Genomic DNA, 20,403 nt, shown 5'->3' with positions numbered 1-20,403 from the left:
AAAAAGAACAGAAAATAAAATTCGAATCTGTTAGACCAATTCGCTGTTACAAATGCCACAAACTGGGACATATAGCTGTAAACTGCGAGAAGTCTAGCGTAGTTTTTTCCTACGTGGAGGAAAAAGATGAGAATATGGAACTTTTAAGTCCATATCTCCACGACCTGCAAGTTAATGGAAAACCATGCCGAGTGCTAAGAGACAGTGCCGCCACGCTGGACATTGTCCATCCGTCTTACGTGATGGTAGATGACTTCACCGGAGAAGTAGCATGGATAAAACAGGTTGTAGAAGAACACAGCGTGTGTCTGCCCATGGCCAAAGTCAAAATCAGTGGACCATTCGGGGAGCTAGAGACTGAGGCTGCAGTTTCCAAATTTTTGTCACTGCAGTATCCCTACATCTTTTCGAATCGTTCGAATCAGTTACTGCGTGACAGAGGGCTCAAACTGGGAGAGGGCATAGTACAGGCATTGACCAGAGGCCAAGCTCGTAAGATCGCGGCGCTTTCGGCTGAAAATGCTCAAGCTCCTCCAGCTGAAGCAGAAAAGGGGATAGCTTCAATACCCGAATCCGAGCTAGGCCCGAGGGACAAAAGAACAGTTGAGGAGAGCCTGCCAGTTGACCAGCTCAATGAGAGCGTAGCACTAGAGTGTCAGAGTTCTAGCCTGCAGGAAGAGCAAGCAAACGCGCTCACAAGCGAGACAGGGTCGTTATTATCACCGGCCTCAAAGAACTTCGATCAACTCTTACGCGTGGATAGAGAGTCACTGGCAGCTGAGCAAAAGAATGATGAGAGCTTAGCTAAATTACGTGACACAGCTAAAGAAGGCATTGCTAGGCGCAACGTAACGATACATGAGAGAGGAGGATTGTTGTATCGGCATTACAGAGATCGAAAGGGTAAGATTTTAGATCAGTTAGTCATACCTACTAAGTATAGGGAGGACTTTTTGAGTCTTTGTCATGGAAATGGGTGGTCCGGCCACCTAGGCATAAACAAATCAAAGGAAAGATTGCTTATGGAATACTACTGGCCTGGCTGTTTCAAGGATGTAGAAAACTTTGTAAGATCATGCGACGCCTGCCAGCGTTCTGGTAAACCAGGAGAGACATGGAAAGCTCCACTGAAGGTAGTCCCTTTAATAACAGAGCCTTTCAGACGACTTGTAATAGACACGGTAGGGCCTCTTCCAAAAACAAAATCAGGCTACAGGTACTTGTTTACCATGCTGTGTCCGGCTACCAAGTTTCCAGAAGCAATCCCTTTGAAAGAGCTCAGCTCCACCGAAGTAGTAGACGCGCTTTTGACAGTGTTTGCACGAGTTGGGTTTCCAGCCGAAATTCAGGCAGATCAAGGGTCAGTATTCACGAGCGCACTGACTTCCACATTCTCGCAAAAGTGCGGGGTAAAGTTAATACACAGTTCTGTCTATCACCCTCAGTCAAACAGTGTAGAGAGGTGGCATTCGGTGCTTAAGCGAGTTTTGCGTGCGCTATGTTACGAGCACAAGGAGGACTGGGAGAACTGTCTGCCGGCAACTTTGTTTGCTTTGCGAACGGTTCCACATGAGGCGACAGGGTTCTCACCAGCAGAACTAGTGTATGGGAGGACACTCCGTTCTCCACTGAGAATGTTAAGAGAGATGTGGGAGGAAAGAGGGGAGAGTCCAACCGCGGTTGAATACGTGCTAAATTTACTGGAACGGCTAAGCGCAAACCAAGAACTAGTCGGAAAGAACATGGCAATAGCTCAAAAGAACGCCAAAGTCTATTACGACAAGAATGCGAGGCTTCGTACGTTTGAAGCCGGCTTAACGATGAAAGCGGAAAAGTGTAGGTTCGGTTGTTCACAGGTTACTTATCTGGGCCATGTTGTCGGTCAGGACATGAGACGGCCGGCTGAGCTGAAAATAACTACGATTGGAGAATTTTCTCAGCCGCGCACGAAAACGGACCTTCGTTCATTTTTGGGACTTGTGGGGTGCTATCAACGGCACATTCCGAATTACTCGCAATTGGCAAGTCCACTAACAGACGCCCACCGAAAGGGAGCACCGAGTAACGTACACTGGGATAAGGACAAAGAGAACGCTTTCCAAAGTTTGAAAACGCTATTGGTTTCTCGCCCTGTGCTTCGCGCGCCAGACTACACAAAGGAATTCATAGTTCAATGCGACGCAAGCGACAGAGGTATGGGCGTGGTACTTAGTCAAGTCGGCGACGATAACGAGGAGCATCCTATCCTCTACGCCAGCCGTAAACTAAATGTAAGAGAGGAAGCCTACAGCGCTTCAGAGAAGGAATGCGCTTGTTTGGTTTGGGCCGCCCAGAAGTTGTCGTGTTACTTGTACGGAGCGAAGTTCATCTTCGAGACCGACCACTGTCCTCTGACGTGGCTCAATCAAATGTCACACAAAAACGGCCGCTTGCTCCGATGGAGCCTCACTCTCCAAGAGTACAACTTCTCCGTTAGATATAAGAAGGGAAAGTTGCATAGCAATGCGGATGGTTTGAGCAGGCTAATTTGAATTCTGCGTTTGGAGGTCCCGCCTAAATTTTAGGGTTACTAGTGTTAATTTTATTAAGCGAAGAAGATCCCCTCTCATTTGGCAGGATTCCCTCCATGATTGCTGAATGTGTCAGCAGGAATTTGCTTCAGAAATTGACATAGCGAAATGTAGCATTTTTTTTTGTTTCTGCACTTATGTTGTTGTTGTTTTTTTGAAGCCTAGCGAGTCTAAAGTGAGAGCCAATGCACGTCATCTCGGCGCAGAGCCGTGTTGTGGGGTTCATGTTGCAGTTGCCTGTCCTTGTTGGATGTTTTGGGGCGGTGACATCAATGCACAAGTGGTCGCTGCGAGCCAAGACATCAATCCCCCCCCTGACCAGCAGCCGTTCTCTTCCTGCCTAGCGGTTGTCAGCGCTAGACAGTCGAGACTTTCCGGGCCATGGAGGCGCTGTCAAGAATGGCGTGCTGCGAAACAAGATTGCCACACAGTTACGACAGGGCGACACGACGCGCACCTCTCCCTCTCCGTGGCTGCAGCTGGGAGGCGTTCAAAGAAGCGACCTTTGCGCTGGAATCCGCCGCCTTCCTCCAGCCCCTTCGACATTGTGACGGAACTAGTTCGGTGCGTGAACAATGATTCCGGAGTTCCCCAACGCGGAGCTGATTTGACACGCATGGACAAGCTGCCGCGGGAACGACGTATTTTTGTGCTTCTCACGGTTCGGAGTGGCACGGAACAACGAGCGACCCTCGATCGGCAACGATAGTTCCCGGAACGGCACCCGCCAACGCCGTCGTCGGGCATCAGAGCGCGGTTGCCTTTGTGTACGTAAACTGTTCTGCAGAGCAGCGGCGAGTTGGTGATGAGGAAACGAACAGTCGCCGCGTCGTAGGACCGGCGGATCGAGTGTATAAAAACTGTGGTTGTGCGAATGCTGAGGACACTTCTCTTGAGCAGTCATGTTAGACTGAGTCACTTCTCTCATGCAGTCATGTTGGACTGATACTACTTTTCTCAAGCAGTCATGTTAGACTGATTTAATTTCTGTAAATAAACCCTTTTTCCTCGTTCTCGATGAGAAGCAGTTCTTCACTTCATCAACGATCTCAGCGTAAATAAGTTGGACGATGGCATGGGCCAGCTACCTTCGAATTCATGCCGTACTCCAATCTTGGCAAAGGACCACGGACGATGGGATTGAGCCCCCAATCCTGACAACGTACTCACTGCCAAAGCAATCGAAGCATAGCCACGTGATCCGAATTTTTGTCAGATCCTAGTTGCGCTCCCAGGTGGAAGGTGCACTCTAAGCAGTATACACTCTTAAGGATGCAAATTCTTTTGTAGTGTGGTGGGAGCACCTCTGAGTGCTCCAAGCTGAAGCGCGGAGCTCTGAAAAAACAAGTCGGACGTGTTCCGAACGCTGTATTTAGACTAACCGAATGTAAAACGCACCGAGAGAGCACTCTAGAGCGCTCGAAAGAGTCCAGTCGAATAAACCATAGGATAAACATTGTTTAGTTCATAAATTAAAGGTGACAAAAAATGCTTCGACGAGATACACGCATATATGAGTTTGCACTTGTTAGCGTCTGAATCCATTAACCATTCGTGGTACCAAAGCGTTATATTATTTAAGTCAGATTTCGGGGCATATATCTTGTCATTATAGGAAGCGCCACGATAAATTATATGCAGTCATCATGCGTATAAATGCGTAGGCGAATATGTACAAGTAGCCAACTCGTTGATACCGATAAGGAAACGTATAGTAGGCCCAGGACAGAGCTTAGCGGCAAGGCTGACTTAAGAGCAGTGCATATTGGTAGTGGTTATTACACAAGAAGCAACAGAATCATTCCAGTCAGGATAGCAATTTGCGATCAAAAATTAAAGCTTAAGCAATTGTAGTAATTTGCAGCTTACATTGTCGATTGTTTTGGAAAAGGGCAGAAAAATGCAGTTTACTAGTTAATTTTTGTGGATGTCACCGTAATTTCCTGGTGACATCAAATAGTGCACGACAGCAACGATGCATCTAGTAAGTTTTACCCGCCGTGGTTGCTCAGTGTCTATGGTGTTGGGCTGCTGAGCACGAGGTCGCGGGATCGAATCCCGGCCACGGCGGCCGCATTTCGATGGGGGCGAAATGTCAAAACACCCGTATACTCAGATTTAAGTGCACGTTAGGTGCAAGAACCCCAGGTGGTCGAAATTTCCGGAGTCCGTCCTCCACTACGGCGTGCCTCATAATCAGCAAGTGGTTTTGGCACGTTAAACCATTTAATTTTTTCATCTAGTAAGTTTTCACATAGCTTGTTTGTTTTCTTTGAGAACATCGAGAGGACCCTGTGAAGAGCTGCCGTTTCTGAACTACACCTCACACTAAGTGACGTGGACAAGCTATGGTTTCTCTCTCCGTGTATGTGAGTGAAAAAGGTATGGACTCACTGGATGCCCAACTGAGATTATTTTTTTTTCGCGAGTTTAAATACATGCGACGACACGACGCACCTCTTGATGCAGCGAGAGAGCGCTTCGCACCTTGATCAGACCATGGGTCAGAGTCCTAGGGAAAAAAGAGACGGCCCTAGGGATAACCGGCGCCTGCGAACTAGGTACCACCGGTTCCCCAAGAGTCCCGACGCATTGTCCCCGGCCGAGAGGACTTTGAACTTTCGAGGTGAAGGGCCCTGGCATCGACGGAATGACCGCGAAATGACTCCACGACTAGGAAGGAGACCGAGGGTGGAGCACAGGAAAGGAAAAAGGGGACGCAGGAAGCGGGAAGCTGACGGCGAACCGGGGGCAAAGGGGCCAACTGTGCAGATCGTTGAGCACTATGCGGAAATTACGGTTACGCGTCGGTCCTGGCTATCTATAGTTGTAACTCGATCGCCTTCGCGTACTCTCTCTCTCTTTCTCGTTTGCCCGTTCGAGAGAAGTCGACTTGTTTACGTAGAACGAGGAAGTACTGTACCGCAGAGCACTGCAAAAAAATAAAGTTTGCGGCATGAGATAGGGAGAGAGAAGATAAGAAAACGAATCTTACTTGACGAGTGGCGCAGAGTAAAAACGAAATGTGACTGCACAATGTATATGACACAGCACGCTATATATAGATAACCAGGAGCCGCCTCGACCAAAGAAGAGAAGTGCGTGCTTACAGCGACTACATCTATGCCTGATGATTGTGAGGTAAAAATGAATGAAGAGAGGAAACGTCCCGCAAGTAAAATATTTTTTTTTTTGATGCGCTACGCGTATTTGTTTACACATGGTTATCACACCCTTGATTAGTTGTTGATCATGTGTTAGTAGTCAGCTAACATTATGTACATCAGCTCAAGAAATAAATCAGAAAGAGAGATAAGGTCAGTGAGAAGACCAGCACACCATTTTTTTTTTCAGTGTCTCAGTAATCAGATTTCCGATATAAGCGCACATCCCATAGAGTTCCTTGCGATAATACTGACCTAAACGGTCTGATTCCTCCTTTTTCGTTCATAATTTGAAAGCAATGATAAAGAGAAATTAATTAACGCACGCACAAACAAAGAAAACAAAAGAAAACAAAAGAAACTTTGGCGTAATGTTACCCAAGATTGTTACGCATCGTTTGTGCAACCTTCCCTCTATCGTCCGACTGCTTCGACAGCAATCGAGTCAGCGTTTCGCCACTCTTCGAAGCAACGTGACTTCGTCTAAAGAAACAATCAGCTTGCTCAACCGCATCTAGAAAAATTAGGAAGTTTTTGCTTAGTCTAATTGATTTTTTTGTGCTCCTTTATTCTGGCAAACCAACAACCTCCCTACGTGTCCCTCGCTCCCGCGCAAGCCAATGGTTTCCCGAAGCGGGAAAACGGTCTTCCAGGAAATCTGCGCGACGCCCCAAACGGGATCGATTCCTAGCTGCTTCCTCGTTTTACTTCTTTCGTCCAAGGCTCAAAGGCGCCCCATCGACAAAAGGAGCGGCGTCATGTGGATCTGCACCCACCGGAGGTCCCTAAACTCGGTGCGTCGGGGATAATGGTTGGCACCGAATGCGAAGTGAGAGAATTGCACACTGGGTTCATGAAGGACCCCATATGGTGGATGGCTCCTGGCCAATATTGACCACTTGCGGTTCCTGTAACGCGCACACGATCGTTCTTTCGTCCCGCCTCCATCGGGATACGACCGCGGCCGAAAATGGAACCCGCGACCTTCGTGCTCAGTAGGGCAACACCGCAGCCACAGAGCTATACTGCTGTGGGCCTTTCTTTTTCTGTTAATAACTATACTGCCGAGCAGACGCTGTCCCAATTTGTGACGTCACGGGAAGGAAGTGCGGGAATTTAAAGGCGGCGCCTACGTACATGTCTCGCTTTTTCGTCGTTTCTGATCTATTCGCAGCTCCATACATGTTATGCAGCATTCTTATACTGACGTGATAATTCCAGTGAACAAGAAAAATGCCATGACTCTTTTCTATGTCTTTCGTTTTATATTGTAACACCTCGAGAAGGATATAAAACACGCGGGGCATCTCCCTCTCTCTTCTTCTTCTTATTTTATTCATGCCCTTTAAGCTCTTGGTAACTTATATTTTGTACACCGTAGAGGCATGCATAATTAAGGCATACGTTATATATACTATCCCTTAATTCATCAAATACAAAACGTGAAACGCAAACCGCTATAATCACTCGAAATCACGTAAATGGGATGGTATCCCCGAAAGCAAAAGTTTCCGAAAGAAAGTTTGATTGCCTTAGCATACCAAGAGAAAGAGAACACATGCTGTCCTGTCTTCATTTCGCATTAGTGTATCGTGTATAGATAGGTATAAGAATCTGCATACCGTGCTTGGTTCGAATACTGATCAGCAGGGTCTCTTGCTTCTTGTCCCACACGAAGTGGCCTTACGTAATATAGGGGAAATGCTGCGAAGAGAACCTGTCTTCGCGTTAGAGCAACGCTTTGCTTCACCGCAGTCAGCCAGTTAACGTTTACTCGCAGTATGTGTAGAGATGAAAGCTTCCTTGAAGAAGCCTCCATATTTTCGTTCCGGCGAACCCTTTAAACACAGCTTGCTTAGTCGTCCTGGTGAGTTTCTTGCTTTTCGAAGATAAAGAAAGGGTACAAAAAACTTCAAATAATAACCAAAAAGTCAGGGCAGATTCTCTGCGAAAAGAGAGTCGGGATGACTGTAACATGCGGCAACAAAATGCGAATGCGATACGCGTCAGACGAACAGCGCAGAAACTCGCAAACCATGCACCTATGTTTGTAGCAGCAAATGCGTATTTTTCGTCTTTTGTGACTGACATCATCTGATACTAATTTAGTTTGTGTGTAATAAGTGATGGTTTGACTCGCTTTTATATATATAGTTGCCGCCTGATATATTTTTAGAATTCTTGTGAAACGTTGTCACAGTGCCGTCATATTTTGGTTTACGCCACGCGTTCTTCATTGATCCCTGAACCCCATCTTTATTTTGTATACACGCGCACATGCATATTCTGATTCCAACTACCGTGCCCACCGGAATGATAGTGGATGCAGAGGTGCGCGTTTATGTCCTGCATAAAGCTATATAAAGATTAAGCCAGTGCCAGCATAATAATTGATTTCGCACTAATGCCCATTCACTCATCCGTCTTCGCTTGGGCTCATCATACGTCTTCACAAAAGTGCACGGGCCTGGACTGTAGAAATAGTCCAAATTGCTTACTATGTGCTTTTTATGTGCTTTTCCTCATGGTCGTCACACATAATGCGCCTTTTTCTTCCCTCTTTCTTTCTTTCCCCCTTCCCCCAACACAGAGTATCTGGCTAGCGGAATGTTCCTCAGGCTGACCTCTCTGCATTTCGTATCATTAAACCTTTCCTGCTCTCTCTCTCTCTTCACGAAAGGACAAGAGGGGATGAACAGCTAAATATCAGAGAGACTTGAACACGACGGTGTGCTCGAAAGAACCATATTCCATTACGAATATCCCCAGCCAGCCTAAGTACGAGTGACATTAGGCAATGCAGTTGGATTTCACCGACTTGGAGGCGTTGAGCCAGCCGCTACAGCATATCCTGAAAGTGTCGCAGTACTTATACGCCACAGGCACAGAAAGGTACACAGCGCTATTTGTTTATTTATACGGGTACACAACGCTGCTGTACTTCCTGTGGCTGACGGAAGGGTTTTTCTGCAACCGCTTATTCTTTCAGCATATGAATGGTCGACAGACCAACGTGTGATTATTGTGAGCGCCACGAAACCATTGAACGTCTATTGTGCACCCCGCCTAGATATGACGTCCATCGCCTCTCTCCAGGTTGCCGTTAAACCGACTCGACTTAAAAACCTGTTCAGAGGAGAGGGTATTTCGTAAGCATGGCCGCTAACGTACCGTCATGAACAACAGAACAGGGGATGCCAAATTTGTCTTAAATAACGAATGCTCGCGATGCGTAGATTTGGGTCTGACATGTCATTAAGCAACGAGTTGCTTATCCGTTGAACATTTAGTCTCATTGAACACTTCTACTCAAGACATGTGTCTGTAGCCACACGGCCTCTTGAATGCAATTTGGATGTTCCCTTTCGTATTGCTCGGTGCGGCACGCCGCTGGTGGAAAAAGGCAATTGGCACCTCTCTGAAGTTTCTGGACAAAACCTTTTTTTCCCCTTTTCCTATACCCCTTTTCGTGACACTCCCGTTGATGACCTCAAGACAGCTGACATCCTAAAAGAGACTCAGTGAAGCTTCAATTCACTCGTGCTCGATTTAAATTTTGTTCCTGACCACCCGAGTGCGATTTTTGCTGAAGTTACGGCGTTGCAGATGTGTTGAGACGAACGGGTGTGACGTCTACAAAGCCTTCAGTTCTTGTTAGTGTGCGATCGTCTTACCCTTATTCTTTTCGCGAACGTACTTTCAATGTTTTCACGTTTCGACTCTACCGTTCGTAGCGTGCGCCTGCGTTCACCTCCTTTCGTATACGTGTGTGCATCGCGTTCGCTCCTTTGCAGCGGCCGTTGCGTGTTTTCGTCAACTGGTCGTGCCTTTGCTTAACGGCGTCTGACAATCTTTCCCCGCAACAGGTTCTTCCATGGGACTGCTCCGGCGCCACTCCCTCGTCTCCTGCGAAGGTGCGGCCCGGTGTCGATCCGCTCCAGTGGTGCGCTGGTATAACCGTCTTTTACCCGAGGCGGCAGACCCACCCCGCTTCCCCAACTCCTTCTCTCGCCTTCCTTCGCGACGCCGTCTCTTTCCTCCTTCTCGTGTGTTTAGGGAACAGTCGCGTTTCCCCTTCTCCACGGGGCCAATGACCGCCAACGCCGGCGGTGACGTCACGAAGCGAACAACGGGAAATGCGGTTCAGATGGCGAGGCTTCGATGGGGCGAGGAGGAAAGAAAGAGAGAAAGGAGGGAAGTAAAGTTTCTCACTTGGTTTCTCGTTTTCCTAACTTTTTTTCTCCCTTCTTTTCGCGCTCTCCCTCTACTTCTGTCCTTTCCATTGCAGCATTGCGATGCAGGGTTTGTTTTCGACCGGAGGATCCGAGAAACGCGCTGAGCAGGGACGGCGGCTCGTTCTTGCGTTTGCCGTTACGCTGCTCATTCGTCGCTCTTGAATTTAGCTTCGCGCGCTGTCAATAATTCGTACGGTAATGAACTTGTGTCTGCGAGAGGTATTAAGGGCAACAAAGAGAGGGATTACGGTTTCTTTTCTTTCTTTTTTCCGGATGGAACGAGGCTGTCGGCTTCATTGAGCGTGTCTTTCACCTCCTCTCCCTTCTGCTTACTTATATTTTATTTATTTTGCTTTTGTGAATAAAGCTTTCCTAAATGAAATCTCCGTTAAACACGCTCGCAGATTTGTCAGTTTCGAAAACTGCGCAATGTGAAAGAGAGAAATACAGGCAGACGGGACCTTGCCTGCAGCGGCTCTCACGGTGAAAGTCTTGCCCACCCGATTCGAGCAGTCCCCGAATGCTGCGCGTTTTCATTCCTTCTTTTATTTCGCATTTGCAGTTGAGTGGCCGCTGGCAGCATACCGACATGCGTACTGCTATCTAATTAAGGAGCAGCGTATAAAGCCGTAAAAAAAGCGTAGCCCCAGCATTTTCAAATGATTCCCGAGAATCATTATTCACTCGGAGAACTTGGTGAGCCTGCCTAACAGCTTTCTCGGTCCAAGCCTTTGTTCTCGCTTGCCCACTGATTTCCTTATTCTTATAACTTGCAGAATAAAAAAAAAACGAAAGAAAAAGAAAAGAAAAATGGGAACAAGACAGTTAATTGTTGCGTTTGGAAGACCAGCTGTAGCATTAGTTAAACAATACTGCAGGATGAAATGTAAGCTGCGATAAAAGTCGACGTCTGTAAAATTAACGTGAAACATATTGTGGAGAAGATCGTACGCGCATGGTCGATTGTAGTTCGGCAGCCGCGATACAATTAACAACATTTCATTGACAACTCTTATGAGAACCAATAGAAGTAAACGTTGATCTTGCCGAAATAATACCACGCGCTATATCCGCGGTCTCTTTTTAACAGGCGGGAGCCACACAAAAATAATGAAGCGCGGGCATTCTTTTATAAGCAACAAGTCAGAATGCATGCCAAATGATCCTGCAGAGAGGTTCACTAAGGTTGAGGATTGGGAGAGTTGGTATTGCATTCTAAAGCTGGTACAGCGCAACATAGAAAGGAAGAAACAAACCGAGCGCTGACTTCCAACTGAAGTCAGAGCTCGGTTTGTTTCTTCCTTTCTATGTTGCGCTGTACCAGTTTCAGACTGCAGAGATGGCCGTTCAAATAAAAGCCTTAAAAGAACAACAAAGTGGAATATTTTAGTTAACAGCTGTGGTCACAAATTACAGTAGCGGAATGCCAAAAATGCCCTTCATACTTCGTAAGCAAAAAAAAGAAAGAAGCAAAATATTAAGGAAGATGAATGCATGACTGCGTCACCATGAAATTCCTGCACTGCGTTCTTAGTAACGTCATGAATTTTGTCATTCTCTGTTCGGGACTAAACGAGAAGAAAGGGGGTTAACCAAGGGGCCCGATTTTTATTAGTCATATGAGAGGCCAACAAACACTGACACCAAGGACAACATAGAGGAAATTACTTGTGCTTAATGGAATGAAGAAAAGGTAAATTAATGGAAATTACAGTGGATGAACATACAACTTGCCGCAGGTGGGAACCGAACCCACAACCTTCGCATTTCGCGTGCGATGCTCTACCAATTGAGCTACCACAGCGCTGTTCCCCCATCCACTTTCTAGGGTATTTATGTGTACTAGTAGAACCCTGGGAGTGTTAGCCAGCGCCACCACTCACAGACCTTGGCGGCGGACGTGGAACGTCATTGTTGCCGCAGGCGTCACGAGAACGTGATCTTTTTGGGTGAAGGCAACTGGTCAATAAACCCACATATGCTACCTGAAGGCATCAATGTTGCCGGATTCGAGACCCTCGTTATGTAATAAACGAGAAGAAAGGGGGTTAACCGAGGGGCCCGATTTTTATTAGTCATATCATGAGAAGCCAACAAACACTGACTTTAAGGACAACATAGGGGAAATTACTTGTGCTTAATGGAATGAAGAAACGAAATGCGAAGGTTGTGGGTTCGGTTTCCCCCTGCGGCAAGTTGTTTTTTCATCCACTTTAATTTCCATTAATTTATCGTTTCTTCGTTCCATTAAGCACAAGTAATTTCCCCTATGTTGTCCTTGGTGTCAGTGTTTGTTGGCTTCTCATGATATGACTAATAAAAATCGGGTCCCTCGGTTAACCCCCTTCGCTCCAACGTCTTCCCCGTGTCGAGCGTCGTCGCACTTCCACACGCGTCGGAGCAGGCTTACAAAGGCACGGACCGACAACTACACGCGTGGACGCACTCCTTCACTTTCGCTGCTTAGAAACACGGGGCGGTCTCCGGCGCTAATGGAAGCGTCAGGAATGTGCTCGTTGTCCGATGCTACAGTGTGAAGCACTCGTCGTCGTTTCCTTTCTTTCTTTTTTTTTTCTTGGCCGCTTGACACGAGTGTTCATACCGGAGGCGAGTCGTATCGAGATTCACACAGAATCATCTTGCATATGCTGTCTGTCTTCATAAGAAAATACGGATCACGGATCTACCGCAACTTCAGTTTGCTAGAACAAGTGCTACGATTGATGACGATAGGGCTGTATTTTTCGCGCTCTGCTGCTATTCTTCGTGCTCGCAACCTTCTATCACTGCGCATGTTGATTAGCCGTAAGTTGTGGTTAGTCACGTTCCATCGAACAAATAACGAGTTGCGTATTCCGTACTAAAGTGTGAACTATAGTTACGAGAAATTCAGTACCATATATATGTTTTCCGGGTTTTATACAGAAATTTCTGAGGGGGGTGGGGGTGGACATCTTGCGACGGCGTGGAAGGGATTGCACAAGCAAATAAACATATTTTTCCTCCTTTTTTTTTTACACGACCATTCCGTCATTTTGAATGATTGATTAAGTAGTTTTCGATATTGGACGCATTAACGAAAGAATTGCGAGCCAGCGACACCGTCTACCGCCATCGCCAAGCGTCGCCGGGATAAAGAAAGAAAAAAAAAACAGCACGCCGCTGTCAAAATGCGCACGAAACGCGCGTGAGCCAATAGGAGCGCTTCCTTCGTGCACGTGGAAGCGACAACGAATCGCTATGCCAGTTTTTCATATTTTAGTTTGCCTCCCTCGCTTTCAATTTCGGACGTCGAAATAGGGTGCAGTGGTTACCTAACGTTCCGGTCTCTCCTCTTTACGACGGTAACAGGATGGCGTAGTTGTGTCAACGGAAAGCCACGCGATCCGCGGTGCGATCGGACCTCCCGAAACCCCATTTCCTAACAAATTTTTGCCAAAAGCCACAAAAAAAAAAGAGCAGTTGTCTAAACTTCTATTTCAGATGTCTTTTTAGTATTTCCACATATAGTAACGGAACAACTGGGAATCGCAAAAGAAAGGGAGAAAGAAAGAAAGAAAGAAAGAAAGAAAGAAAGAAAGAAAGAAAGAAAGAAAGAAAGAAAGGAAGAAAGAAAGAAAGAAAGAAAGAAAGAAAGAAAGAAAGAAAGAAAGAAAGAAAGAAAGAAAGAAAGAAAGAAAGAAAAAAGAGGACCGACCACTTCAACCATTATATAATGGCCGAGTTCGCCCAGGAGGCGTGGGCGGTCAACTAGAGCGGTGAGCGGTAAACTGGATTAGAAGGCCGTAATTGCCCTGCGCCCACTCTGGGGAGAACCGTGCATGTTTTAAAGCATATCGCCCTGGAGTACCGTCCCCCCTAATGCCAAATCATGCAGATTTCATCACTCTTTCAAGCGCAAGGTCGAAGAATATCTCATCAATACGTTATCGAACTGTTCGATATTGCATACTCAAACATATTATCACGCGGTTATTTACTTTTCTGCTTCCTTGTATATGCATACCTTTTTAACACTGCTGAATCGGTATTTCATTGTTTGCTTTTATGACATATAAGCACAAGACTTATTCTCTGAGCGCTATTTACTTTTGTCCTCTTTTGTTTGTTTGCTTTCTTTTTGCTCATCCAAAACATTTTATCTTACGTTAGCTGCAACCATTTGTCATACTTGTATTTACCTCGAATTGATCCTTGTTAAGGGGTGCCCCCAACAATTTCGATCTGGGACATTTGATTATGGGACTTCCGTTACCGACGTACTGGCTTGGGCATGAGATTAATTCAAAATGCGATACCGTGACCTTCATTTTAACTGCTGGCAACCTAAATTTTCCCGCCAGATAAATGCAGGTATATACTTTTGAAAGGCCACGTCACTAATGTAGACTGACTTAGTGTGGTCTATATAGCTGGCCCGACGACAATAGCGACGATGACGACGTGTCGCATGTCGCGTACCAGGATTAAATAATCGTGGAAGCCTCCTGAAATTAGATTTAACTGTTCAAGATTTACTATACTTGGTTGCCTCTACCCTTGGGCAAAGCGACGGGAAGGCGAGCGCTGCCATGCAAGATTTTCTCTTAGGATCAATGAATGAGATTTAAACTCTACATCAAAATTTTAAGCTTCCTCTATCTATTTGTACTTCAATAAATTATAAATTTAGTAACATCAAAGTAAAAACAGAAATTAAAAATTACGATATTAATATTATTATTCAAAATTTAACCTGCTCATTTTTACGTCTATCCTTTACTTTATGTATCTTATTAATAAGTTAATGTTGCTATTCCTAAGCAAGGCTGACTGCCTTGTTATACACTAGTTTATTTCATTTATATCGGTTTGCTTCTCATCCTTGATTATTCATGTATTTTCCTTTTTATTAGTTGTTTATTTATTAACTAATTTATTTCATTTCTGAATCGTATACCACCCACTTCGTGGTATATCACCCACACTGGGTTTGTGACAATAGTTAAGGCTTAATAATAATAATAATAATAATAATAATAATAATAATAATAATAATAATAATAATAATAATAATAATAATAATAATAATAATAATAATAATAATAATAATCCCCACCATCATCATCATTTCCCCCTTTCGTGGTTACGTACCATATGTTGAAAGCGACAACAGCAATTACAGCCTTGTTATATCGTATGCCCACTGTGCGATCACAGTACCTTGGCGACAATAATGCCATCATTTGTTTACCCGTAGTTTGAACGTGTAGATCACTCCTCTAAAAAAAATACTGAATTTTTGTTTATCTGCAGCCTTCTTAGTTCTGAGAACGCATAGAGTGCAAATGGCAGATTTTAAGGTTTGAAAGACTGTTTATTACGGTTTCAAGGACGAATAAAGCAAAACAGAATATTTTAAATGCACTCTATAATTGAGATGCAGCGTTAAACGTTGTCCACGAAGAAGGTAAAGCATACTTAGTATTTATTCTTGCCACCAGGCAAGGAAGGAAACTAATTTGTTGAAGTTGATACCTGGCGTCCTAAGGACAAGCTCTTTCCGTGTTCAGCGAATACATCGTTTTTGAGCACATTACAGTTCCCTTGCATGGGGGTCACGAATATCGCAGGACCGTAACAGAACACTAGAATTTACTTCCCTTCTGCCCTCGCTTCCCTTTCTTCTTCCTTCATTTCTTTCTCTCTTTTTGGAAAATTTGATCTACCGCTGCATATATATATTCTTCGGTTTTACGAGCGTTTTAGTTCTGTCAGGGGGAACACAAAAGCAGCAAGCTGGCCCGCACAAGCGGTTTCAGCCAGCGCCAAACGAAAATGGAACAGAAGGGAAACGGGAGAGCGCGACGCGGATGCTTTTCCGCAGTATGACTCATCTTGCAGAGAAGCCCACAGTGCGATATTTTTTCCCCCTCCGGCACGTTGAATGGAACGGGTGCACACGCGTGGTGAGGGAAAATTCTTTTGTACAGCGACCACCTGCGTGGTTTTCGTTCAGTTTCATGGCACATACTATGTTACTTTTGTTAGTGCTTTACCGTAAGTACCATTCTAAGAGCTCTTTAGTCTTTATTTAGTTTCGATGCTCGCCCTCTAATCTTTCAGCTCACTTTGTTCGTGTGTGGAGGGAAAGTCGCACACAAATACAAGCGCAGACGTAGTTTAAGTTTCAGATACCTGAATAACCCAGGGGCGATGATTTTATGCCGTTATGTGAGGATAACCAAATATGCCAAGTGAAGCGGTTTTATTTTGCATGTTCGTCGACGGTACCTAAGGCAAAAAAAAAAAGTGACATAGAAAGAAGAAAATCATAACGGCTTTTGTCAACAGAATAAGTACCTGTTAAAAAAAAGAACGACCTCGTAGAATATTTTCGCCATAGTATGAATAAATACGCATTTTCTTTATTCGTAGTAAGTAAAACTTGTGGCTCGCAACTTACGTGTAGGTAAAGAGTAAGCTCGTGACCGAGCACAACAAATCAATGTTAATACGTCCCCTCAAAGTACGCTCCGAAGCTACACGTGTTTGAATGAGACTTATGAAAGGAACATGAGCGGTCATTACGGTCATCCCTATGAAAGTAAAAAAAAAAGTTTTGGCGCACTTTACATAATCCATCTTTCCTTCGTGGTGACCACTCACTAGCATTGGTTGTAGAAAGCTGTGAACATTCTTAAACCTACTCTATTTCTAAAGCTTTATTTTTTTTACTACCTTTCTTGTTTTTCAGTGGCTCATGGTCGTTTAAGACATTAATAAAAATATAAACGCTTTCCATGTACGTAGACGCGAGTTGAACGCAGTTTCCTCTCGTGCCTGTAACAACATTCAAGCTGTCGACTTAACAAGCCGGCTGGGCTTGTGTACCAAACCGACTCACTAAACGAGTAGAGCGCCCTGGGCACGCTACTTAGTACCCGATATAAGGCGAGAGTAATGGCGAGTCAAATCAATCAGTCACTCTCCGAGAAAACCGTAAAGGGTTGGTATGCACGTCAAAAAAGCTCAAACGATGGACAAGCGAAGTGCGAAACGGTACAGGTCGTGCCAAAGAGCCAAAGGAAAGAGGGACGCACCAGCATCAGCGGTAGGAGGGGCAGAAGCAGCAGGTTAAGGTCGCATACAGCGTGGGGCATGTGCCGGGCAAACCATCGATTTTTCCCATTGACCAAGAGAACACGGGCGCTGGAGCTTGGAAAGAAAGGTAAGACTGGAGACGGTCCCCGAAAACCGTTGGGGGATGCAGCGGAAAGAGTCCGACCCCCGACTCAGCCTCACTCTTTCCCCAAAACAGGCACCCGCACCCTCCCCTCTTCCCTTCGCAGACTCGCAGCCCCCGAAGCTGCATCCTCTCACCGGCGCGGCCGCCAACCAACGGCGGCGATGCTCGAGCCACAGGCCGCGCATGTGAACGGCGAGCGTCGGAAAACCCGGAGCAGAGCGAGGTGAAAAACGAAATAAATTAAAAAAAGAAAGAAAGAAAGGTGAGCGCGGAGTTCCCGTGGAGGCAGCGCGAATTCCCTCTTTCTTCCGAGACGTGCTCGGCGCGGGGATGATTCATCCACGCGGCACACGGTTGGGGAACGGACTATGCGGACACATCCGGGAAGTACTGAACGCGGCTTATAGCCACGCGGCAGCACAACAGCCTCCCGTTGCTTAAACGAATTGCAGGCCAGACGCGGCGGCGAGGTTTGCTGCTTTGATTACCCATGTTGACTGGATTTCTGTTGATTAACTCGCCCCCACTTGATTCAGCGAGAGAGCGTAATTTAGGGGAAGTACTAATTGCACATGCCACATTTACAGAAAAGAGAAAGAAAGAAAGAAAGAAAGCTAACGAAGGTGCTACAGAAATAGGTTTTGCACTGGTAATGTTTCGAGATTGGTCACGAACGAGCACGCTGCGTGCAGCGCGCTGCCTCTCAGAGCTTACTGGCCGCATCCCTCGCAGATGCGTCGACTGAGACGTCCCGAAGAAACATTCGCAGCGGCCACACACTTGCTGCATTGACGCGCCCAATGACGTGCGCTACCGCAACGAGGCAAAACTTACAACTATAGTGAAAGCCCTATACGTTGCGCTGCATTATGCCTTAAGGGCAAGCCTTTATCGCAATAAAAAAAAACAAAAGAAAGAGTACGTAGATAGAAAGACGTTGCAGCTTTAAAGTGCATGCGCGAAGTTATTTCCAGGAATCTTATTCAAATACCGCCAGATCACATAAAAAAAGTTATGACCTCTTAGTCAAACGTAAAGCACGTTCCCGGCGACGGGAACGGTGAGTGCGGTGTCGGTGGCGACGTCGTAACTTTCCGTGAGATACCACGGCGTGTGCTTTGTTTGAGCGGTCGTGGTTGTACCAAGACACTCCTTTGAGAATCTATAGAGTAGAAAGGAGAAAGCGATAAAAGTAGACTTCTGGGGGGAATGGTACACCGTTGCAGGTACTATTAACGTCGCCTGAAAAAAGCTCATTGCAGTAACCCAATCTTGCGCGGTTTAATCAGACAGCGCCGCGGGATTTCGCCATATGACGCAGCTGTTGCAATTTATTTCTGACTGAGCACAGCGTTTTCGATTTCGTAATATACAAAGCGGAAGACAAACCAACGTGCTACATTTCTGCCCTTGTTTACACAGAAACGACGGACCGACTTAGGTAACCGCCGACAAAGGACAGCGTGTGGGCTTTCCTTGCCGTTTAAGACGCCGCTACCAGAGCGCTTGCCTTTGTTTTGGTGTTAGACAAGCATGGCGATCCTTTCAGGAGCTGAATCCCGCTCAAAACAAGTTACAATTATTCAAGGACGCGCCACGACGCAAGTACAGCAGCATAAAGATGCACGCAACGAAGATTCTGTCTCGCAGTAGTATGGCATTGGTATGGAAACCCGTGCATGTTGTTTTGACGCTGTTATGTGTGCTCCCGCATCACGTCTATTCCCCCTACCCATGTATAGGGTAGCAGACCAAGCGCAAGCATTGCCAAAAACTCTTGGTCTTTTCTTCTCTCTCTCTCTCTCTCTGTAGAGCGAGCGACGCAGTGGTGCGTATGAGCTGATGAAAAGAAAGATGACTGCTCGCAGGTCAAGGAGTCGGGATCGAGTCCAGAGCGTGGACAAATGAAGGTTTTCATTTTGACAGCTTCTGCCGCACAGACACGTTGACAATGAACATAACAACTGTGACAGACTATAAAAGCTGGAACAGTCTGCTATGCGAGGGCCAAAATTACACAAACCTCCGACGAAAGCACTCAAGGACTGACAGTGTCTTGCAGTGAGCATCGTACGCATTTTCTGTGGAATCGGGCATCCTCCGCATGGTTCAACTGCACGGGAGACAATTCCTCGAAATCTCCCGTTTCCCCAATCCCATAATCCCTAGCAGGCCAATGAGGCATTTAATAAAGCTTTGTCATCATTTTTGCTAAAGAACTTACTACAATTTTCACACATATTATAGCATACTATATCCCCCCCCCCCCCCTTTGCCAATTGGAAAACGAAATCATGCCACTCGTACACACCCGAGAAGGCATTCGCGAAATTCACGCATTGTGGATCACTTCACCTCCTCTTGGCTATCACCGAAAATTGGTGGCAGCACCGTTGCATCTTCTTGGGTGAGACTCTGTATCCTTGTCTACTCGAAGCACCTTCTGCGGGGCCTTGCAGCTGCCGCTTCTACCGCTGCTCCTCCTTTGTATACGATTGCACTCGCGACGAAATGAAAGGGGAGGCGAGCAGGGAAGCTGACTTGCGTGAGCGCATTCGGCTGATCGCCGGGATTACGGGGAAAAGCGCATTGCCGTGTAAAGCGGGGGACGAGAAAGGGGAGGGGGCACTCAGACGCAGCTTCCTCCCATCCCGTACACCGACGGTCAATCGAGTACCCTACAAATGGTCATATAGCCGCACCACGCGATTCGGAAACACAATATCCGGAGAGGGAGCCCGCCGGGCACGTACACGGGTCCAGGCGAAAGAGGCTATACGGCGGGCGAGGATAAGAACACGGTAGAAACCTGCAGCAGACAAAGACGGTGCTTCGCGCCATTCGCTGTGTGCTGTGCGGGGTGCACTGGCTGATGATTCGCTCTATATTTGCGAATTACAATGGGCAGGCGCTCAAAAAGCTCCAATGCGCACGGTTCTACGTTCTACCAACAGGCTACAATCGCCGCCGCGTTCAGCGGCGCGAAAGCAATTAACGCGACCTAGTACGCATGACAAGTACCATATAGATGTCCGCTGGTTTTTGGATTCTGAAAAAGGCAGCCAACCCTAAGGTAAGCCAATTTAATCTAAATGTCAAGGCCAACTGCCAAACAGCCTAACAGCTGCCCGTACGAGTTATGCAACGTACTACCGTTTTTCCACATCATCGCAAACGACTATGACATACAATGTACCAACACCCCT

The sequence above is a fragment of the Dermacentor albipictus genome, chromosome 3 (assembly GCF_038994185.2).
Source record: "Dermacentor albipictus isolate Rhodes 1998 colony chromosome 3, USDA_Dalb.pri_finalv2, whole genome shotgun sequence".
NCBI classification, from domain to species: Eukaryota; Metazoa; Arthropoda; class Arachnida; order Ixodida; family Ixodidae; genus Dermacentor; species Dermacentor albipictus.
Note: the sequence above shows the minus strand (reverse complement) of the source record.